The sequence below is a fragment of the Syngnathus scovelli genome, chromosome 9, assembly GCF_024217435.2.
Source record: "Syngnathus scovelli strain Florida chromosome 9, RoL_Ssco_1.2, whole genome shotgun sequence".
Lineage (NCBI taxonomy): Eukaryota > Metazoa > Chordata > Actinopteri > Syngnathiformes > Syngnathidae > Syngnathus > Syngnathus scovelli.
Genome location: NC_090855.1, coordinates 14896518 through 14920980, shown reverse-complemented (window position 1 = coordinate 14920980; position 24463 = coordinate 14896518).

The window sequence follows — 24463 nt, the reverse complement described above, 5'->3', positions numbered from 1 at the left end:
GAGCACGTTTTCTGAAATGTGCTCCTCCCGTCACTCTGGTTGGGTGCGCATAGTAAAAAGTGCTCTTGGCAGCTAGAGAGTGCCGCGTTGACCACTGCGCATGAAGAAATAACCACCTGCAACGTTTCTTTTAGGTTTTAGGTGCATTTTTAATTTTATTGCTTAAATCGCATTTTCTCGACGAGCTGAGCACGTTTTCTGAAATGTGCTCCTCCCGTCACTCTGGTTAGGTGCGCATAGTAAAAAGTGCTCTTGGCAGCTAGAGAGTGCCGCGTTGACCACTGCGCATGAAGAAATAACCACCTGCAACGTTTGGTTTAGGTTTTAGGTGCATCTTTAATTTTATTGCTTAAATCGCATTTTCTCGACGAGCTGAGCACGTTTTCTGAAATGTGCTCCTCCCGTCACTCTGGTTGGGTGCGCATAGTAAAAAGTGCTCTTGGCAGCTAGAGAGTGCCACGTTGACCACTGCGCATGAAGAAATGACCATCTGCAACGTTTGGTTTAGGTTTTAGGTGCATTTTTAATTTTATTGCTTAAATCGCATTTTCTCGACGAGCTGAGCACGTTTTCTGAAATGTGCTCCTCCCGTCACTCTGGTAGGGTGCGCATAGTAAAAAGTGCTCTTGGCAGCTAGAGAGTTCCGCGTTGACCACTGCGCATGAAGAAATGACCATCTGCAACGTTTGGTTTAGGTTTTAGGTGCATTTTTAATTTTATTGCTTAAATGGCATTTTCTCGACGAGCTGAGCACGTTTTCTGAAATGTGCTCCTCCCGTCACTCTGGTTGGGTGCGCATAGTAAAAAGTGCTCTTGGCAGCTAGAGAGTGCCGCGTTGACCGCTGCGCATGAAGAAATAACCACCTGCAACGTTTGGTTTAGGTTTTAGGTGCATTTTTAATTTTATTGCTTAAATCGCATTTTCTCGACGAGCTGAGCACGTTTTCTGAAATGTGCTCCTCCCGTCACTCTGGTTGGGTGCGCATAGTAAAAAGTGCTCTTGGCAGCTAGAGAGTGCCGCGTTGACCACTGCCCATGAAGAAATAACCACCTGCAACGTTTGGTTTAGGTTTTAGGTGCATTTTTAATTTTATTGCTTAAATCGCATTTTCTCGACGAGCTGAGCACGTTTTCTGGAATGTGCTCCTCCCGTCACTCTGGTTGGGTGTGCATAGTAAAAGGTGCTCTTGGCAGCTAAAGAGTGCCGCGTTGACCACTGCGCATGAAGAAATGACCATCTGCAGCGTTTGGTTTAGGTTTTAGGTGCATTTCTAATTTTATTGCTTAAATCGCATTTTCTCGACGAGCTGAGCACCTTTTCTGAAATGTGCTCCTCCCGTCACTCTGGTTGGGTGCACATAGTAAAAAGTGCTCTTGGCAGCTAGAGAGTGCCGCGTTGACCACTGCGCATGAAGAAATGACCATCTGCAACGTTTGGTTTAGGTTTTAGGTGCATTTTTATTTTTATTGCTTTAATCGCATTTTCTCGACGAGCTGAGCACGTTTTCTGAAATGTGCTCCTCCCGTCACTCTAGTTGGGTGCGCCTAGTAAAAAGTGCTCTTGGCAGCTAGAGAGTGCCGCGTTGACCACTGCGCATGAAGAAATAACCACCTGCAACGTTTGGTTTAGGTTTTGGGTGCATTTTTAATTTTATTGCTTAAATCGCATTTTCTCGACGAGCTGAGCACGTTTTCTGAAATGTGCTCCTCCCGTCACTCTGGTTGGGTGCGCATAGTAAAAAGTGCTCTTGGCAGCTAGAGAGTGCCGCGTTGACTATTGCGCATTAAGAAATAACCACCTGCAACGTTTGGTTTAGGTTTTAGGTGCATTTTTAATTTTATTGCTTAAATCGCATTTTCTCGACGAGCAGAGCACGTTTTCTGAAATGTGCTCCTCCCGTCACTCTGGTTGGGTGCACATAGTAAAAAGTGCTCTTGGCAGCTAGAGAGTGCCGCGTTGACCACTGCGCATGAAGAAATAACCACCTGCAACGTTTGGTTTAGGTTTTGGGTGCATTTTTAATTTTATTGCTTAAATCGCATTTTCTCGTCGAGCTGAGCACGTTTTCTGAAATGTGCTCCTCCCGTCACTCTGGTTGGATGCGCATAGTAAAAAGTGCTCTTGGCAGCTAGAGAGTGCCGCGTTGACCACTGCGCATGAAGAAATAACCACCTGCAACGTTTGGTTTAGGTTTTAGGTGCATTTTTAATTTTATTGCTTAAATCGCATTTTCTCGACGAGCTGAGCACGTTTTCTGAAATGTGCTCCTCCCGTCACTCTGGTAGGGTGCGCATAGTAAAAAGTGCTCTTGGCAGCTAGAGAGTGCCGCGTTGACCACTGCGCATGAAGAAATAACCACCTGCAACGTTTGCTTTAGGTTTTGGGTGCATTTTTAATTTTATTGCTTAAATCGCATTTTCTGGACGAGCTGAGCACGTTTTCTGAAATGTGCTCCTCCCGTCACTCTGGTTGGGTGCGCATAGTAAAAAGTGGTCTTGGCAGCTAGAGAGTGCCGCGTTAACCACTGCGCATGAAGAAATGACCATCTGCAACGTTTGGTTTAGGTTTTAGGTGCATTTTTAATTTTATTGCTTAAATCGCATTTTCTCGACGAGCTGAGCACGTTTTCTGAAATGTGCTCCTCCCGTCACTCTGGTTGGGTGCGCATATTAAAAAGTGCTCTTGGCAGCTAGAGAGTGCCGCGTTGACCACTGCGCATGAAGAAATGACCATCTGCAACGTTTGGTTTAGGTTTTATTTGCATTTTTAATTTTATTGCTTAAATCGCATTTTCTCGACGAGCCGAGCACGTTTTCTGAAATGTGCTCCTCCCGTCACTCTGGTTGGGTGCGCATAGTAAAAAGTGCTCTTGGCAGCTAGAGAGTGCCGCGTTGACCTCTGCGCATGAAGAAATGACCATCTGCAACGTTTGGTTTAGGTTTTAGGTGCATCTTTAATTTTATTGCTTAAATCGCATTTTCTCGACGAGCTGAGCACGTTTTCTGAAATGTGCTCCTCCCGTCACTCTGGTTGGGTGCGCATAGTAAAAAGTGGTCTTGGCAGCTAGAGAGTGCCGCGTTAACCACTGCGCATGAAGAAATGACCATCTGCAACGTTTGGTTTAGGTTTTAGGTGCATTTTTAATTTTATTGCTTAAATCGCATTTTCTCGACGAGCTGAGCACGTTTTCTGAAATGTGCTCTTCCCGTCACTCTGGTTGGGTGCGCATAGTAAAAAGTGCTCTTGGCAGCTAGAGAGTGCCGCGTTTACCACTGCGCATGAAGAAATATCCACCTGCAACGTTTGGTTTAGGTTTTAGGTGCATTTTTAATTTTATTGCTTAAATCGCATTTTCTCGACGAGCTGAGCACGTTTTCTGAAATGTGCTCCTCCCGTCACTCTGGTTGGGTGCGCATAGTCAAAAGTGCTCTTGGCAGCTAGATAGTGCCGCGTTGACCGCTGCGCATGAAGAAATAACCACCTGCAACGTTTGGTTTAGGTTTTAGGTGCATTTTTAATTTTATTGCTTAAATCGCATTTTCTCGACGAGCTGAGCACGTTTTCTGAAATGTGCTCCTCCCGTCACTCTGGTTGGGTGCGCATAGTAAAAAGTGCTCTTGGCAGCTAGAGAGTGCCGCGTTGACCACTGCGCATGAAGAAATAACCACCTGCAAAGTTTCTTTTAGGTTTTAGGTGCATTTTTAATTTTATTGCTTAAATCGCATTTTCTCGACGAGCTGATCACGTTTTCTGAAATGTGCTCCTCCCGTCACTCTGGTTAGGTGCGCATAGTAAAAAGTGCTCTTGGCAGCTAGAGAGTGCCGCGTTGACCACTGCGCATGAAGAAATAACCACCTGCAACGTTTGGTTTAGGTTTTAGGTGCATCTTTAATTTTATTGCTTAAATCGCATTTTCTCGACGAGCTGAGCACGTTTTCTGAAATGTGCTCCTCCCGTCACTCTGGTTGGGTGCGCATAGTAAAAAGTGCTCTTGGCAGCTAGAGAGTGCCACGTTGACCACTGCGCATGAAGAAATGACCATCTGCAACGTTTGGTTTAGGTTTTAGGTGCATTTTTAATTTTATTGCTTAAATCGCATTTTCTCGACGAGCTGAGCACGTTTTCTGAAATGTGCTCCTCCCGTCACTCTGGTAGGGTGCGCATAGTAAAAAGTGCTCTTGGCAGCTAGAGAGTTCCGCGTTGACCACTGCGCATGAAGAAATGACCATCTGCAACGTTTGGTTTAGGTTTTAGGTGCATTTTTAATTTTATTGCTTAAATGGCATTTTCTCGACGAGCTGAGCACGTTTTCTGAAATGTGCTCCTCCCGTCACTCTGGTTGGGTGCGCATAGTAAAAAGTGCTCTTGGCAGCTAGAGAGTGCCGCGTTGACCGCTGCGCATGAAGAAATAACCACCTGCAACGTTTGGTTTAGGTTTTAGGTGCATTTTTAATTTTATTGCTTAAATCGCATTTTCTCGACGAGCTGAGCACGTTTTCTGAAATGTGCTCCTCCCGTCACTCTGGTTGGGTGAGCATTGTAAAAAGTGCTCTTGGCAGCTAGAGAGTGCCGCGTTGACCACTGCGCATGAAGAAATAACCACTTGCAACGTTTCTTTTAGGTTTTAGGTGCATTTTTAATTTTATTGCTTAAATCGCATTTTCTCGACGAGCTGAGCACGTTTTCTGAAATGTGCTCTTCCCGTCACTCTGGTTGGGTGCGCATAGTAAAAAGTGCTCTTGGCAGCTAGAGAGTGCCGCGTTTACCACTGCGCATGAAGAAATATCCACCTGCAACGTTTGGTTTAGGTTTTAGGTGCATTTTTAATTTTATTGCTTAAATCGCATTTTCTCGACGAGCTGAGCACGTTTTCTGAAATGTGCTCCTCCCGTCACTCTGGTTGGATGCGCATAGTCAAAAGTGCTCTTGGCAGCTAGATAGTGCCGCGTTGACCGCTGCGCATGAAGAAATAACCACCTGCAACGTTTGGTTTAGGTTTTAGGTGCATTTTTAATTTTATTGCTTAAATCGCATTTTCTCGACGAGCTGAGCACGTTTTCTGAAATGTGCTCCTCCCATCACTCTGGTTGGGTGCGCATAGTAAAACGTGCTCTTGGCAGCTAGAGAGTGCCGCGTTGACCACTGCGCATGAAGAAATAACCACCTGCAACGTTTGGTTTAGGTTTTAGGTGCATTTTTAATTTTATTGCTTAAATCGCATTTTCTCGACGAGCTGAGCACGTTTTCTGAAATGTGCTCCTCCCGTCACTCTGGTTGGGTGCGCATAGTAAAAAGTGCTCTTGGCAGCTAGAGAGTGCCGCGTTGACCACTGCGCATGAAGAAATGACCATCTGCAACGTTTGGTTTAGGTTTTGGGTGCATTTTTAATTTTATTGCTTAAATCGCATTTTCTCGACGAGCTGAGCACGTTTTCTGGAAAGTGCTCCTCCCGTCACTCTGGTTGGGTGTGCATAGTAAAAAGTGCTCTTGGCAGCTAGAGAGTGCCGCGTTGACCACTGCGCATGAAGAAATGACCATCTGCAGCGTTTGGTTTAGGTTTTAGGTGCATTTTTAATTGTATTGCTTAAATCGTATTTTCTCGACGAGATGAGCACCTTTTCTGAAATGTGCTCCTCCCGTCACTCTGGTTGGGTGTGCATAGTAAAAAGTGCTCTTGGCAGCTAGAGAGTGCCGTGTTGACCAATGCGCATGAAGAAATAACCACCTGCAACGTTTGATTTAGGTTTTGGGTGCATTTTTAATTTTATTGCTTCAATCGCATTTTCTGGACGAGCTGAGCACGTTTTCTGAAATGTGCTCCTCCCGTCACTCTGGTTGGGTGCGCATAGTAAAAAGTGCTCTTGGCAGCTAGAGAGTGCCGCGTTGACCACTGCCCATGAAGAAATAACCACCTGCAACGTTTGGTTTAGGTTTTAGGTGCATTTTTAATTTTATTGCTTAAATCGCATTTTCTCGACGAGCTGAGCACGTTTTCTGAAATGTGCTCCTCCCGTCACTCTGGTTGGGTGCGCATAGTAAAAAGTGCTCTTGGCAGCTAGAGAGTGCCGCGTTGACCACTGCGCATGAAGAAATAACCACCTGCAACGTTTGGTTTAGGTTTTAGGTGCATTTTTAATTTTATTGCTTAAATCGCATTTTCTCGACGAGCTGAGCACGTTTTCTGAAATGTGCTCCTCCCGTCACTCTGGTCGGGTGCGCATAGTAAAAAGTGCTCTTGGCAGCTAGAGAGTGCCGCGTTGACTGCTGCACATGAAGAAATAACCACCCCCAACGTTTGGTTTAGGTTTTAGGTGCATTTTTAATTTTATTGCTTAAATCGCATTTTCTCGACGAGCTGAGCACGTTTTCTCAAATGTGCTCCTCCCGTCACTCTGGTTGGGTGCGCATAGTAAAAAGTGCTCTTGGCAGCTAGAGAGTGCCGCGTTGACTGCTGCGCATGAAGAAATAACCACCTGCAACGTTTGGTTTAGGTTTTATGTGCATTTTTAATTTTATTGCTTAAATCGCATTTTCTCGACGAGCCGAGCACGTTTTCTGAAATATGCTCCTCCCGTCACTCTGGTTGGGTGCGCATAGTAAAAAGTGCTCTTGGCAGCTAGAGAGTGCCGCGTTGACCATTGCGCATGAAGAAATAACCACCTGCAACGTTTGGTTTAGGTTTTAGGTGCATTTTTAATTGTATTGCTTAAATCGCATTTTCTGGACGAGCTGAGCACGTTTTCTGAAAAGTGCTCCTCCCGTCACTCTGGTTGGGTGCGCATAGTAAAAAGTGCTCTTGGCAGCTAGAGAGTGCCGTGTTGACCACTGCGCATGAAGAAATAACCACCTGCAACGTTTGGTTTAGGTTTTAGGTGCATTTTTAATTTTATTGCTTAAATCGCATTTTCTCGACGAGCTGAGCACGTTTCCTGAAATGTGCTCCTCCCGTCACTCTGGTTGGGTGCGCATAGTAAAAAGTGCTCTTGGCAGCTAGAGAGTGCCGCGTTGACCACTGCGCATGAAGAAATAACCACGTGCAACGTTTGTTTTAGGTTTTGGGTGCATTTTTAATTTTATTGCTTAAATCGCATTTTCTCGTCGAGCTGAGCACGTTTTTAGAAATGTGCTCCTCCCGTCACTCTGGTTGGGTGTGCATAGTAAAAAGTGCTCTTGGCAGCTAGAGAGTGCCGCGTTGACCACTGCGCATGAAGAAATGACCATCTGCAACGTTTGGTTTAGGTTTTAGGTGCATTTTTAATTTTATTGCTTTAATCGCATTTTCTCGACGAGCTGAGCACGTTTTCTGAAATGTGCTCCTCCCGTCACTCTGGTTGGGTGCGCATAGTAAAAAGTGCTCTTGGCAGCTAGAGAGTGCCGCGTTGACCACTGCGCATGAAGAAATGACCACCCGCAACGTTTGGTTTAGGTTTTTAGGTGCATTTTTAATTTTATTGCTTAAATCGCATTTTCTCGACGAGCTGAGCACGTTTTCTGAAATGTGCTCCTCCCGTCACTCTGGTTGGGTGCGCATATTAAAAAGTGCTCTTGGCAGCTAGAGAGTGCCGCGTTGACCACTGCGCATGAAGAAATGACCATCTGCAACGTTTGGTTTAGGTTTTAGGTGCATTTTTAATTTTATTGCTTAAATCGCATTTTCTCAACGAGCTGAGCACGTTTTCTTAAATGTGCTCCTCCCGTCACTCTGGTTGGGTGTGCATAGTAAAAAGTGCTCTTGGCAGCTAGAGAGTGCCGCGTTGACCACTGCGCATGAAGAAATAACCACCTGCAACGTTTGGTTTAGGTTTTGGGTGCATTTTTTATTTCATTGCTTAAATCGCATTTTCTCGACGAGCTGAGCACGTTTTCTGAAATGTGCTCCTCCCGTCACTCTGGTTGGGTGCGCATAGTAAAAAGTGCTCTTGGCAGCTAGAGAGTGCCGCGTTGACCACTGCGCATGAAGAAATGACCATCTGCAACGTTTGGTTTAGGTTTTAGGTGCATTTTTATTTTTATTGCTTTAATCGCATTTTCTCGACGAGCTGAGCACGTTTTCTGAAATGTGCTCCTCCCGTCACTCTGGTTGGGTGCGCATAGTAAAAAGTGCTCTTGGCAGCTAGAGAGTGCCGCGTTGACCCCTGCGCATGAAGAAATAACCACCTGCAACGTTTGGTTTAGGTTTTAGGTGCATTTTTAATTTTATTGCTTAAATCGCATTTTCTCGACGAGCTGAGCACGTTTTCTGAAATGTGCTCCTCCCGTCACTCTGGTTGGGTGCGCATAGTAAAAAGTGCTCTTGGCAGCTAGAGAGTGCCGCGTTGACCACTGCGCATGAAGAAATGACCATCTGCAACGTTTGGTTTAGGTTTTATGTGCATTTTTAATTTTATTGCTTAAATCGCATTTTCTCGACGAGCCGAGCACGTTTTCTGAAATGTGCTCCTCCCGTCACTCTGGTTGGGTGCGCATAGTAAAAAGTGCTCTTGGCAGCTAGAGAGTGCCGCGTTGACGGCTGCACATGAAGAAATAACCACCTGCAACGTTTGGTTTAGGTTTTAGGTGCATTTTTAATTTTATTGCTTAAATCGCATTTTCTCGACGAGCTGAGCACGTTTTCTGAAATGTGCTCCTCCCGTCACTCTGGTTGGGTGCGCATAGTAAAAAGTGCTCTTGGCAGCTAGAGAGTGCCGCGTTGACCACTGCGCATGAAGAAATGACCATCTGCAACGTTTGGTTTAGGTTTTGGGTGCATTTTTAATTTTATTGCTTAAATCGCATTTTCTCGACGAGCTGAGCACGTTTTCTGGAATGTGCTCCTCCCGTCACTCTGGTTGGGTGCGCATAGTAAAAAGTGCTCTTGGCAGCTAGAGAGTGCCGCGTTGACCACTGCGCATGAAGAAATGACCATCTGCAGCGTTTGGTTTAGGTTTTAGGTGCATTTTTAATTTTATTGCTTAAATCGTATTTTCTCGACGAGCTGAGCACCTTTTCTGAAATGTGCTCCTCCCGTCACTCTGGTTGGGTGTGCATAGTAAAAAGTGCTCTTGGCAGCTAGAGAGTGCCGTGTTGACCAATACGCATGAAGAAATAACCACCTGCAACGTTTGGTTTAGGTTTTGGGTGCATTTTTAATTTTATTGCTTCAATCGCATTTTCTGGACGAGCTGAGCACGTTTTCTGAAATGTGCTCCTCCCGTCACTCTGGTTGGGTGCGCATAGTAAAAAGTGCTCTTGGCAGCTAGAGAGTGCCGCGTTGACCACTGCGCATGAAGAAATAACCACCTGCAACGTTTGTTTTAGGTTTTAGGTGCATTTTTAATTTGATTGCTTAAATCGCATTTTCTCGACGAGCTGAGCACGTTCTCTGAAATGTGCTCCTCCCGTCACTCTGGTTGGGTGCGCATAGTAAAAAGTGCTCTTGGCAGCTAGAGAGTGCCGCGTTGACTGCTGCGCATGAAGAAATAACCACCTGCAACGTTTGGTTTAGGTTTTAGGTGCATTTTTAATTTTATTGCTTAAATCGCATTTTCTCGACGAGCTGAGCACGTTTTCTGAAATGTGCTCCTCCCGTCACTCTGGTTGGGTGCGCATAGTAAAAAGTGCTCTTGGCAGCTAGAGAGTGCCGCGTTGACCACTGCGCATGAAGAAATAACCACCTGCAACGTTTGGTTTAGGTTTTATGTGCATTTTTAATTTTATTGCTTAAATCGCATTTTCTCGACGAGCCGAGCACGTTTTCTTAAATGTGCTCCTCCCGTCACTCTGGTTGGGTGCGCATAGTAAAAAGTGCTCTTGGCAGCTAGAGAGTGCCGCGTTGACCATTGCGCATGAAGAAATAACCACCTGCAACGTTTGGTTTAGGTTTTAGGTGCATTTTTAATTTTATTGCTTAAATCGCATTTTCTCGACGAGCTGAGCATGTTTTCTGAAATGTGCTCCTCCCGTCACTCTGGTTGGGTGCGCATAGTAAAAAGTGCTCTTGGCAGCTAGAGAGTGCCGCGTTGACCACTGCGCATGAAGAAATAACCACCTGCAACGTTTGGTTTAGGTTTTAGGTGCATTTTTAATTTTATTGCGTAAATCGCATTTTCTCGACGAGCTGAGCACGTTTTCTGAAATGTGCTCCTCCCGTCACTCTGGTTGGGTGCGCATAGTAAAAAGTGCTCTTGGCAGCTAGAGAGTGCCGCGTTGACCACTGCGCATGAAGAAATAACCACCTGCAACGTTTGGTTTAGGGTTTGGGTGCATTTTTAATTTTATTGCTTAAATCGCATTTTCTCGACGAGCTGAGCACGTTTTCTGAAATGTGCTCCTCCCGTCACTCTGGTTGGGTGCGCATAGTAAAAAGTGCTCTTGGCAGCTAGAGAGTGCCGCGTTGACTGCTGCGCATGAAGAAATAACCATCTGCAACGTTTGGTTTAGGTTTTAGGTGCATTTTTAATTTTATTGCTTAAATCGCATTTTCTCGACGAGCTGAGCACGTTTTCTGAAATGTGCTCCTCCCGTCACTCTGGTTGGGTGCGCATAGTAAAAAGTGCTCTTGGCAGCTAGAGAGTGCCGCGTTGACCACTGCCCATGAAGAAATAACCACCTGCAACGTTTGGTTTAGGTTTTAGGTGCATTTTTAATTTTATTGCTTAAATCGCATTTTCTCGACGAGCTGAGCACGTTTTCTGAAATGTGCTCCTCCCGTCACTCTGGTCGGGTGCGCATAGTAATAAGTGCTCTTGGCAGCTAGAGAGTGCCGCGTTGACTGCTGCCCATGAAGAAATAACCACCCCCAACGTTTGGTTTAGGTTTTAGGTGCATTTTTAATTTTATTGCTTAAATCGCATTTTCTCGATGAGCTGAGCACGTTTTCTGAAATGTGCTCCTCCCGTCACTCTGGTTGGGTGCGCATAGTAAAAAGTGCTCTTGACAGCTAGAGAGTGCCGCGTTGACCACTGCGCATGAAGAAATAACCACCTGCAACGTTTGGTTTAGGTTTTGGGTGCATTTTTAATTTTATTGCTTAAATCACATTTTCTCGACGAGCTGAGCACGTTTTCTGAAATGTGCTCCTCCCGTCACTCTGGTTGGGTGCGCATAGTAAAAAGTGCTCTTGGCAGCTAGAGAGTGCCGCGTTGACCACTGCGCATGAAGAAATAACCACCCGCAACGTTTGGTTTAGTTAGGTTTTAGGTGCATTTTTAATTTTATTGCTTAAATCGCATTTTCTCGACGAGCTGAGCACGTTTTCTGAAATGTGCTCCTCCCGTCACTCTGGTCGGGTGCGCATAGTAATAAGTGCTCTTGGCAGCTAGAGAGTGCCGCGTTGACTGCTGCGCATGAAGAAATAACCACCCCCAACGTTTGGTTTAGGTTTTAGGTGCATTTTTAATTTTATTGCTTAAATCGCATTTTCTCGTCGAGCTGAGCACGTTTTCTGAAATGTGCTCCTCCCGTCACTCTGGTTGGGTGCGCATAGTAAAAAGTTCTCTTGGCAGCTAGAGAGTGCCGCGTTGACCATTGCGCATGAAGAAATAACCACCTGCAACGTTTGGTTTAGGTTTTGGGTGCATTTTTAATTTTATTGCTTAAATCGCATTTTCTCGACGAGCTGAGCACGTTTTCTGAAATGTGCTCCTCCCGTCACTCTGGTTGGGTGCGCATAGTAAAAAGTGCTCTTGGCAGCTAGAGAGTGCCGCGTTGACCACTGCGCATGAAGAAATAACCACCTGCAACGTTTGTTTTAGGTTTTAGGTGCATTTTTAATTTGATTGCTTAAATCGCATTTTCTCGACGAGCTGAGCACGTTCTCTGAAATGTGCTCCTCCCGTCACTCTGGTTGGGTGCGCATAGTAAAAAGTGCTCTTGGCAGCTAGAGAGTGCCGCGTTGACTGCTGCGCATGAAGAAATAACCACCTGCAACGTTTGGTTTAGGTTTTAGGTGCATTTTTAATTTTATTGCTTAAATCGCATTTTCTCGACGAGCTGAGCACCTTTTCTGAAATGTGCTCCTCCCGTCACTCTGGTTGGGTGCGCATAGTAAAAAGTGCTCTTGGCAGCTAGAGAGTGCCGCGTTGACCACTGCGCATGAAGAAATAACCACCTGCAACGTTTGGTTGAGGTTTTAGGTGCATTTTTAATTTTATTGCTTAAATCGCATTTTCTGGACGAGCTGAGCACGTTTTCTGAAATGTGCTCCTCCCGTCACTCTGGTTGGGTGCGCATAGTAAAAAGTGCTCTTGGCAGCTAGAGAGTGCCGCGTTGACCACTGCGCATGAAGAAATAACCACCTGCAACGTTTGGTTTAGGTTTTAGGTGCATCTTTAATTTTATTGCTTAAATCGCATTTTCTCGACGAGCTGAGCACGTTTTCTGAAATGTGCTCCTCCCGTCACTCTGGTTGGGTGCGCATAGTAAAAGTGCTCTTGGAAGCTAGAGAGTGCCACGTTGACCACTGCGCATGAAGAAATGACCATCTGCAACGTTTGGTTTAGGTTTTAGGTGCATTTTTAATTTTATTGCTTAAATCGCATTTTCTCGACGAGCTGAGCACGTTTTCTGAAATGTGCTCCTCCCGTCACTCTGGTTGGGTGCGCATAGTAAAAAGTGCTCTTGGCAGCTAGAGAGTGCCGCGTTGACCATTGCGCATAAAGAAATAACCACCTGCAACGTTTGGTCTAGGTTTTAGGTGCATTTTTAATTTTATTGCTTAAATCGCATTTTCTCGACGAGCAGAGCACGTTTTCTGAAATGTGCTCCTCCCGTCACTCTGGTTGGGTGCACATAGTAAAAAGTGCTCTTGGCAGCTAGAGAGTGCCGCGTTGACCACTGCGCATGAAGAAATAACCACCTGCAACGTTTGGTTTAGGTTTTGGGTGCATTTTTAATTTTATTGCTTAAATCGCATTTTCTCGTCGAGCTGAGCACGTTTTCTGAAATGTGCTCCTCCCGTCACTCTGGTTGGGTGCGCATAGTAAAAAGTGCTCTTGGCAGCTAGAGAGTGCCGCGTTGACCACTGAGCATGAAGAAATAACCACCTGCAACGTTTGGTTTATGTTTTAGGTGCATTTTTAATTTTATTGCTTAAATCGCATTTTCTCGACGAGCTGAGCACGTTTTCTGAAATGTGCTCCTCCCGTCACTCTGGTTGGGTGCGCATAGTAAAAAGTGCTCTTGGCAGCTAGAGAGTGCCGCGTTGACCACTGCGCATGAAGAAATAACCACCTGCAACGTTTGGTTTAGGTTTTAGGTGCATTTTTAATTTTATTGCTTAAATCGCATTTTCTCGACGAGCTGAGCACGTTTTCTGAAATGTGCTCCTCCCGTCACTCTGGTTGGGTGCGCATATTAAAAAGTGCTCTTGGAAGCTAGAGAGTGCCACGTTGACCACTGCGCATGAAGAAATGACCATCTGCAACGTTTGGTTCAGGTTTTAGGTGCATTTTTAATTTTATTGCTTAAATCGCATTTTCTCGACGAGCTGAGCACGTTTTCTGAAATGTGCTCCTCCCGTCACTCTGGTTGGGTGCGCATAGTAAAAAGTGCTCTTGGCAGCTAGAGAGTGCCGCGTTGACCACTGCGCATGAAGAAATGACCATCTGCAACGTTTGGTTTAGGTTTTATTTGCATTTTTAATTTTATTGCTTAAATCGCATTTTCTCGACGAGCAGAGCACGTTTTCTGAAATGTGCTCCTCCCGTCACTCTGGTTGGGTGCGCATAGTAAAAAGTGCTCTTGGCAGCTAGAGAGTGCCGCGTTGACGGCTGCACATGAAGAAATAACCACCTGCAACGTTTGGTTTAGGTTTTAAGTGCATTTTTAATTTTATTGCTTAAATCGCATTTTCTCGACGAGCTGAGCACGTTTTCTGAAATGTGCTCCTCCCGTCACTCTGGTTGGGTGTGCATAGTAAAAAGTGCTCTTGGCAGCTAGAGAGTGCCGTGTTGACCAATGCGCATGAAGAAATGACCATCTGCAACGTTTGGTTTAGGTTTTGGGTGCATTTTTAATTTTATTGCTGAAATTGCATTTTCTCGACGAGCTGAGATCGTTTTCTGAAATGTGCTCCTCCCGTCACTCTGGTTGGGTGCGCATAGTAAAAAGTGCTCTTGGCAGCTAGAGAGTGCCGCGTTGACCACTGCGCATGAAGAAATAACCACCTGCAACGTTTGGTTTAGGTTTTAGGTGCATTTTTAATTTTATTGCTGAAATCGCATTTTCTCGACGAGGTAAGCACGTTTTCTGAAATGTGCTCCTCCCGTCACTCTGGTTGGGTGCGCATAGTAAAAAGTGGTCTTGGCAGCTAGAGAGTGCCGCGTTGACCACTGCCCATGAAGAAATAACCACCTGCAACGTTTGGTTTAGGTTTTAGGTGCATTTTTAATTTTATTGCTTAAATCGCATTTTCTCGACGAGCTGAGCACGTTTTCTGAAATGTGCTCCTCCCGTCACTCTGGTCGGGTGCGCATAGTAAAAAGTGCTCTTGGCAGCTAGAGAGTGCCGCGTTGACTGCTGCACATGAAGAAATAACCACCCCCAACGTTTGGTTTAGGTTTTAGGTGCATTTTTAATTTTATTGCTTAAATCGCATTTTCTCGATGAGCTGAGCACGTTTTCTGAAATGTGCTCCTCCCGTCACTCTGGTTGGGTGCGCATAGTAAAAAGTGCTCTTGGCAGCTAGAGAGTGCCGCGTTGACCACTGCGCATGAAGAAATAACCACCTGCAACGTTTGGTTTAGGTTTTGGGTGCATTTTTAATTTTATTGCTTTAATCACATTTTCTCGACGAGCTGAGCACGTTTTCTGAAATGTGCTCCTCCCGTCACTCTGGTTGGGTGCGCATAGTAAAAAGTGCTCTTGGCAGCTAGAGAGTGCCGCGTTGACCACTGCGCATGAAGAAATAACCACGTGCAACGTTTGTTTTAGGTTTTGGGTGCATTTTTAATTTTATTGCTTAAATCGCATTTTCTCGTCGAGCTGAGCACGTTTTCAGAAATGTGCTCCTCCCGTCACTCTGGTTGGGTGCGCATAGTAAAAAGTGCTCTTGGCAGCTAGAGAGTGCCGCGTTGACCACTGCGCATGAAGAAATGACCATCTGCAACGTTTGGTTTAGGTTTTGGGTGCATTTTTAATTTTATTGCTTAAATCGCATTTTCTCGACGAGCTGAGCACGTTTTCTGAAATGTGCTCCTCCCGTCACTCTGGTTGGGTGCGCATAGTAAAAAGTGCTCTTGGCAGCTAGAGAGTGCCGCGTTGACCACTGCGCATGAAGAAATGACCATCTGCAACGTTTGGTTTAGGTTTTAGGTGCATTTTTAATTTTATTGCTTAAATGGCATTTTCTCGACGAGCTGAGCATGTTTTCTGAAATGTGCTCCTCCCGTCACTCTGGTTGGGTGCGCATAGTAAAAGGTGCTTTTGGCAGCTAGAGAGTGCCGCGTTGACCACTGCGCATGAAGAAATGACCATCTGCAACGTTTGGTTTAGGTTTTAGGTGCATTTTTAATTTTATTGCTTTAATCGCATTTTCTCGACGAGCTGAGCACGTTTTCTGAAATGTGCTCCTCCCGTCACTCTGGTTGGGTGCGCATAGTAAAAAGTGCTCTTGGCAGCTAGAGAGTGCCGCGTTGACCACTGCGCATGAAGAAATAACCACCTGCAACGTTTGGTTTAGGTTTTAGGTGCATTTTTAATTTTATTGCTTAAATCGCATTTTCTCGACGAGCTGAGCACGTTTTCTGAAATGTGCTCCTCCCGTCACTCTGGTCGGGTGCGCATAGTAAAAAGTGCTCTTGGCAGCTGGAGAGTGCCGCGTTGACTGCTGCACATGAAGAAATAACCACCCCCAACGTTTGGTTTAGGTTTTAGGTGCATTTTTAATTTTATTGCTTAAATCGCATTTTCTCGACGAGCTGAGCACGTTTTCTGAAATGTGCTCCTCCCGTCACTCTGGTTGGGTGCGCATAGTAAAAAGTGCTCTTGGCAGCTAGAGAGTGCCGCGTTGACCACTGCGCATGAAGAAATAACCACCTGCAACGTTTGGTTTAGGTTTTGGGTACATTTTTAATTTTATTGCTTAAATCGCATTTTCTCGACGAGCTGAGCACGTTTTCTGAAATGTGCTCCTCCCGTCACTCTGGTTGGGTGCGCATAGTAAAAAGTGCTCTTGGCAGCTAGAGAGTGCCGCGTTGACCACTGCGCATGAAGAAATAACCACCCGAAACGTTTGGTTTAGGTTTTAGGTGCATTTTTAATTTTATTGCTTAAATCGCATTTTCTCGACGAGCTGAGCACGTTTTCTGAAATGTGCTCCTCCCGTCACTCTGGTTGGGTCCGCATAGTAAAAAGTGCTCTTGGCAGCTAGAGAGTGCCGCGTTGACCACTGCGCATGAAGAAATAACCACGTGCAACGTTTGTTTTAGGTTTTGGGTGCATTTTTAATTTTATTGCTTAAATCGCATTTTCTCGTCGAGCTGAGCACGTTTTCAGAAATGTGCTCCTCACGTCACTCTGGTTGGGTGTGCATAGTAAAAAGTGCTCTTGGCAGCTAGAGAGTGTCGCGTTCACCGCTGCGCATGAAGAAATGACCATCTGCAACGTTTGGTTTAGGTTTTAGGTGCATTTTTAATTTTATTGCTTAAATCGCATTTTCTCGACGAGCTGAGCATGTTTTCTGAAATGTGCTCCTCCCGTCACTCTGGTTGGGTGCGCATAGTAAAAAGTGCTCTTGGCAGCTATAGAGTGCCGCGTTGACCACTGCGCATGAAGAAATGACCATCTGCAACGTTTGGTTTAGGTTTTAGGTGCATTTTTAATTTTATTGCTTTAATCGCATTTTCTCGACGAGCTGAGCACGTTTTCTGACATGTGCTCCTCCCGTCACTCTGGTTGGGTGCGCATAATAAAAAGTGCTCTTGGCAGCTAGAGAGTGCCGCGTTGACCACTGCGCATGAAGAAATAACCACCTGCAACGTTTGGTTTAGGTTTTAGGTGCATTTTTAATTTTATTGCTTAAATCGCATTTCCTCGACGAGCTGAGCACGTTTTCTGAAATGTGCCCCTCCCGTCACTCTGGTCGGGTGCGCATAGTAAAAAGTGCTCTTGGCAGCTAGAGAGTGCCGCGTTGACTGCTGCACATGAAGAAATAACCACCCCAACGTTTGGTTTAGGTTTTAGGTGCATTTTTAATTTTATTGCTTAAATCGCATTTTCTGGACGAGCTGAGCACGTTTTCTGAAATGTGCTCCTCCCGTCACTCTGGTTGGGTGCGCATAGTAAAAAGTGGTCTTGGCAGCTAGAGAGTGCCGCGTTAACCACTGCGCATGAAGAAATGACCATCTGCAACGTTTGGTTTAGGTTTTAGGTGCATTTTTAATTTTATTGCTTAAATCGCATTTTCTCGACGAGCTGAGCACGTTTTCTGAAATGTGCTCCTCCAGTCACTCTGGTTGGGTGCGCATATTAAAAAGTGCTCTTGGAAGCTAGAGAGTGCCACGTTGACCACTGCGCATGAAGAAATGACCATCTGCAACGTTTGGTTTAGGTTTTAGGTGCATTTTTAATTTTATTGCTTAAATCGCATTTTCTCGACGAGCTGAGCACGTTTTCTGAAATGTGCTCCTCCCGTCACTCTGGTTGGGTGCGCATAGTAAAAAGTGCTCTTGGCAGCTAGAGAGTGCCGCGTTGACTATTGCGCATAAAGAAATAACCACCTGCAACGTTTGGTTTAGGTTTTAGGTGCATTTTTAATTTTATTGCTTAAATCGCATTTTCTCGACGAGCAGAGCACGTTTTCTGAAATGTGCTCCTCCCGTCACTCTGGTTGGGTGCACATAGTAAAAAGTGCTCTTGGCAGCTAGAGAGTGCCGCGTTGACCACTGCGCATGAAGAAATAACCACCTGCAACGTTTGGTTTAGGTTTTGGGTGCATTTTTAATTTTATTGCTTAAATCGCATTTTCTCGTCGAGCTGAGCACGTTTTCTGAAATGTGCTCCTCCCGTCACTCTGGTTGGGTGCGCATAGTAAAAAGTGCTCTTGGCAGCTAGAGAGTGCCGCGTTGACCACTGCGCATGAAGAAATAACCACCTGCAACGTTTGGTTTAGGTTTTAGGTGCATTTTTAATTTTATTGCTTAAATCGCATTTTCTCGACGAGCTGAGCACGTTTTCTGAAATGTGCTCCTCCCGTCACTCTGGTAGGGTGCGCATAGTAAAAAGTGCTCTTGGCAGCTAGAGAGTGCCGCGTTGACCACTGCGCATGAAGAAATAACCACCTGCAACGTTTGCTTTAGGTTTTGGGTGCATTTTTAATTTTATTGCTTAAATCGCATTTTCTGGACGAGCTGAGCACGTTTTCTGAAATGTGCTCCTCCCGTCACTCTGGTTGGGTGCGCATAGTAAAAAGTGGTCTTGGCAGTTAGAGAGTGCCGCGTTAACCACTGCGCATGAAGAAATGACCATCTGCAACGTTTGGTTTAGGTTTTAGGTGCATTTTTAATTTTATTGCTTAAATCGCATTTTCTCGACGAGCTGAGCACGTTTTCTGAAATGTGCTCCTCCCGTCACTCTGGTTGGGTGCGCATATTAAAAAGTGCTCTTGGCAGCTAGAGAGTGCCGCGTTGACCACTGCGCATGAAGAAATGACCATCTGCAACGTTTGGTTTAGGTTTTATTTGCATTTTTAATTTTATTGCTTAAATCGCATTTTCTCGACGAGCCGAGCACGTTTTCTGAAATGTGCTCCTCCCGTCACTCTGGTTGGGTGCGCATAGTAAAAAGTGCTCTTGGCAGCTAGAGAGTGCCGCGTTGACGGCTGCACATGAAGAAATAACCACCTGCAACGTTTGGTTTAGGTTTTAGGTGCATTTTTAATTTTATTGCTTAAATCGCATTTTCTCGACGAGCTGAGCACGTTTTCTGAAATGTGCTCCTCCCGTCACTCTGGTTGGGTGTGCATAGTAAAAAGTGCTCTTGGCAGCTAGAGAGTGCCGTGTTGACCAATGCGCATGAAGAAATGACCATCTGCAACGTTTGGTTTAGGTTTTGGGTGCATTTTTAATTTTATTGCTGAAATTGCATTTTCTCGACGAGCTGAGATCGTTTTCTGGAATGTGCTCCTCCCGTCACTCTGGTTGGGTGCGCATAGTAAAAAGTGCTCTTGGCAGCTAGAGAGTGCCGCGTTGACCACTGCGCATGAAGAAATAACCACCTGCAACGTTTGGTTTAGGTTTTAGGTGCATTTTTAATTTTATTGCTTAAATCGCATTTTCTCGATGAGCTGAGCACGTTTTCTGAAATGTGCTCCTCCCGTCACTCTGGTTGGGTGCGCATAGTAAAAAGTGCTCTTGGCAGCTAGAGAGTGCCGCGTTGACCACTGCGCATGAAGAAATAACCACCTGCAACGTTTGGTTTAGGTTTTAGGTGCATTTTTAATTTTATTGCTTAAATCGCATTCCCTCGACGAGCTGAGCACGTTTTCTGAAATGTGCTCCTCCCGTCACTCTGGTCGGGTGCGCATAGTAAAAAGTGCTCTTGGCAGCTAGAGAGTGCCGCGTTGACCACTGCGCATGAAGAAATAACCACCCCCAACGTTTGGTTTAGGTTTTAGGTGCATTTTTAATTTTATTGCTTAAATCGCATTTTCTCGATGAGCTGAGCACGTTTTCTGAAATGTGCTCCTCCCGTCACTCTGGTTGGGTGCGCATAGTAAAAAGTGCTCTTGGCAGCTAGAGAGTGCCGCGTTGACCACTGCGCATGAAGAAATAACCACCTGCAACGTTTGGTTTAGGTTTTGGGTGCATTTTTAATTTTATTGCTTTAATCACATTTTCTCGACGAGCTGAGCACGTTTTCTGAAATGTGCTCCTCCCGTCACTCTGGTTGGGTGCGCATAGTAAAAAGTGCTCTTGGCAGCTAGAGAGTGCCGCGTTGACCACTGCGCATGAAGAAATAACCACGTGCAACGTTTGTTTTAGGTTTTGGGTGCATTTTTAATTTTATTGCTTAAATCGCATTTTCTCGTCGAGCTGAGCACGTTTTCAGAAATGTGCTCCTCCCGTCACTCTGGTTGGGTGCGCATAGTAAAAAGTGCTCTTGGCAGCTAGAGAGTGCCGCGTTGACCACTGCGCATGAAGAAATGACCATCTGCAACGTTTGGTTTAGGTTTTGGGTGCATTTTTAATTTTATTGCTTAAATCGCATTTTCTCGACGAGCTGAGCACGTTTTCTGAAATGTGCTCCTCCCGTCACTCTGGTTGGGTGCGCATAGTAAAAAGTGCTCTTGGCAGCTAGAGAGTGCCGCGTTGACCACTGCGCATGAAGAAATGACCATCTGCAACGTTTGGTTTAGGTTTTAGGTGCATTTTTAATTTTATTGCTTAAATGGCATTTTCTCGACGAGCTGAGCATGTTTTCTGAAATGTGCTCCTCCCGTCACTCTGGTTGGGTGCGCATAGTAAAAGGTGCTTTTGGCAGCTAGAGAGTGCCGCGTTGACCACTGCGCATGAAGAAATGACCATCTGCAACGTTTGGTTTAGGTTTTAGGTGCATTTTTAATTTTATTGCTTTAATCGCATTTTCTCGACGAGCTGAGCACGTTTTCTGAAATGTGCTCCTCCCGTCACTCTGGTTGGGTGCGCATAGTAAAAAGTGCTCTTGGCAGCTAGAGAGTGCCGCGTTGACCACTGCGCATGAAGAAATAACCACCTGCAACGTTTGGTTTAGGTTTTAGGTGCATTTTTAATTTTATTGCTTAAATCGCATTTTCTCGACGAGCTGAGCACGTTTTCTGAAATGTGCTCCTCCCGTCACTCTGGTCGGGTGCGCATAGTAAAAAGTGCTCTTGGCAGCTGGAGAGTGCCGCGTTGACTGCTGCACATGAAGAAATAACCACCCCCAACGTTTGGTTTAGGTTTTAGGTGCATTTTTAATTTTATTGCTTAAATCGCATTTTCTCGACGAGCTGAGCACGTTTTCTGAAATGTGCTCCTCCCGTCACTCTGGTTGGGTGCGCATAGTAAAAAGTGCTCTTGGTAGCTAGAGAGTGCCGCGTTGACCACTGCGCATGAAGAAATAACCACCCGCAACGTTTGGTTTAGGTTTTAGGTGCATTTTTAATTTTATTGCTTAAATCGCATTTTCTCGACGAGCTGAGCACGTTTTCTGAAATGTGCTCCTCCCGTCACTCTGGTTGGGTCCGCATAGTAAAAAGTGCTCTTGGCAGCTAGAGAGTGCCGCGTTGACCACTGCGCATGAAGAAATAACCACGTGCAACGTTTGTTTTAGGTTTTGGGTGCATTTTTAATTTTATTGCTTAAATCGCATTTTCTCGTCGAGGTGAGCACGTTTTCAGAAATTTGCTCCTCACGTCACTCTGGTTGGGTGTGCATAGTAAAAAGTGCTCTTGGCAGCTAGAGAGTGTCGCGTTCACCGCTGCGCATGAAGAAATGACCATCTGCAACGTTTGGTTTAGGTTTTAGGTGCATTTTTAATTTTATTGCTTAAATCGCATTTTCTCGACGAGCTGAGCATGTTTTCTGAAATGTGCTCCTCCCGTCACTCTGGTTGGGTGCGCATAGTAAAAAGTGCTCTTGGCAGCTATAGAGTGCCGCGTTGACCACTGCGCATGAAGAAATGACCATCTGCAACGTTTGGTTTAGGTTTTAGGTGCATTTTTAATTTTATTGCTTTAATCGCATTTTCTCGACGAGCTGAGCACGTTTTCTGAAATGTGCTCCTCCCGTCACTCTGGTTGGGTGCGCATAATAAAAAGTGCTCTTGGCAGCTAGAGAGTGCCGCGTTGACCACTGCGCATGAAGAAATAACCACCTGCAACGTTTGGTTTAGGTTTTAGGTGCATTTTTAATTTTATTGCTTAAATCGCATTCCCTCGACGAGCTGAGCACGTTTTCTGAAATGTGCTCCTCCCGTCACTCTGGTTGGGTGCGCATAGTAAAAAGTGCTCTTGGCAGCTAGAGAGTGCCGCATTGACCACTGCGCATGAAGAAATAACCACCTGCAACGTTTGGTTTAGGTTTTAGGTGCATTTTTAATTTTATTGCTTAAATCGCATTTTCTCGACGAGCAGAGCACGTTTTCTGAAATGTGCTCCTCCCGTCACTCTGGTTGGGTGCACATAGTAAAAAGTGCTCTTGGCAGCTAGAGAGTGCCGCGTTGACCACTGCGCATGAAGAAATAACCACCTGCAACGTTTGGTTTAGGTTTTGGGTGCATTTTTAATTTTATTGCTTAAATCGCATTTTCTCGTCGAGCTGAGCACGTTTTCTGAAATGTGCTCCTCCCGTCACTCTGGTTGGGTGCGCATAGTAAAAAGTGCTCTTGGCAGCTAGAGAGTGCCGCGTTGACCACTGCGCATGAAGAAATAACCACCTGCAACGTTTGGTTTAGGTTTTAGGTGCATTTTTAATTTTATTGCTTAAATCGCATTTTCTCGACGAGCTGAGCACGTTTTCTGAAATGTGCTCCTCCCGTCACTCTGGTAGGGTGCGCATAGTAAAAAGTGCTCTTGGCAGCTAGAGAGTGCCGCGTTGACCACTGCGCATGAAGAAATAACCACCTGCAACGTTTGCTTTAGGTTTTGGGTGCATTTTTAATTTTATTGCTTAAATCGCATTTTCTGGACGAGCTGAGCACGTTTTCTGAAATGTGCTCCTCCCGTCACTCTGGTTGGGTGCGCATAGTAAAAAGTGGTCTTGGCAGTTAGAGAGTGCCGCGTTAACCACTGCGCATGAAGAAATGACCATCTGCAACGTTTGGTTTAGGTTTTAGGTGCATTTTTAATTTTATTGCTTAAATCGCATTTTCTCGACGAGCTGAGCACGTTTTCTGAAATGTGCTCCTCCCGTCACTCTGGTTGGGTGCGCATATTAAAAAGTGCTCTTGGCAGCTAGAGAGTGCCGCGTTGACCACTGCGCATGAAGAAATGACCATCTGCAACGTTTGGTTTAGGTTTTATTTGCATTTTTAATTTTATTGCTTAAATCGCATTTTCTCGACGAGCCGAGCACGTTTTCTGAAATGTGCTCCTCCCGTCACTCTGGTTGGGTGCGCATAGTAAAAAGTGCTCTTGGCAGCTAGAGAGTGCCGCGTTGACGGCTGCACATGAAGAAATAACCACCTGCAACGTTTGGTTTAGGTTTTAGGTGCATTTTTAATTTTATTGCTTAAATCGCATTTTCTCGACGAGCTGAGCACGTTTTCTGAAATGTGCTCCTCCCGTCACTCTGGTTGGGTGTGCATAGTAAAAAGTGCTCTTGGCAGCTAGAGAGTGCCGTGTTGACCAATGCGCATGAAGAAATGACCATCTGCAACGTTTGGTTTAGGTTTTGGGTGCATTTTTAATTTTATTGCTGAAATTGCATTTTCTCGACGAGCTGAGATCGTTTTCTGGAATGTGCTCCTCCCGTCACTCTGGTTGGGTGCGCATAGTAAAAAGTGCTCTTGGCAGCTAGAGAGTGCCGCGTTGACCACTGCGCATGAAGAAATAACCACCTGCAACGTTTGGTTTAGGTTTTAGGTGCATTTTTAATTTTATTGCTTAAATCGCATTTTCTCGATGAGCTGAGCACGTTTTCTGAAATGTGCTCCTCCCGTCACTCTGGTTGGGTGCGCATAGTAAAAAGTGCTCTTGGCAGCTAGAGAGTGCCGCGTTGACCACTGCGCATGAAGAAATAACCACCTGCAACGTTTGGTTTAGGTTTTAGGTGCATTTTTAATTTTATTGCTTAAATCGCATTCCCTCGACGAGCTGAGCACGTTTTCTGAAATGTGCTCCTCCCGTCACTCTGGTCGGGTGCGCATAGTAAAAAGTGCTCTTGGCAGCTAGAGAGTGCCGCGTTGACCACTGCGCATGAAGAAATAACCACCCCCAACGTTTGGTTTAGGTTTTAGGTGCATTTTTAATTTTATTGCTTAAATCGCATTTTCTCGATGAGCTGAGCACGTTTTCTGAAATGTGCTCCTCCCGTCACTCTGGTTGGGTGCGCATAGTAAAAAGTGCTCTTGGCAGCTAGAGAGTGCCGCGTTGACCACTGCGCATGAAGAAATAACCACCTGCAACGTTTGGTTTAGGTTTTGGGTGCATTTTTAATTTTATTGCTTTAATCACATTTTCTCGACGAGCTGAGCACGTTTTCTGAAATGTGCTCCTCCCGTCACTCTGGTTGGGTGCGCATAGTAAAAAGTGCTCTTGGCAGCTAGAGAGTGCCGCGTTGACCACTGCGCATGAAGAAATAACCACGTGCAACGTTTGTTTTAGGTTTTGGGTGCATTTTTAATTTTATTGCTTAAATCGCATTTTCTCGTCGAGCTGAGCACGTTTTCAGAAATGTGCTCCTCCCGTCACTCTGGTTGGGTGCGCATAGTAAAAAGTGCTCTTGGCAGCTAGAGAGTGCCGCGTTGACCACTGCGCATGAAGAAATGACCATCTGCAACGTTTGGTTTAGGTTTTGGGTGCATTTT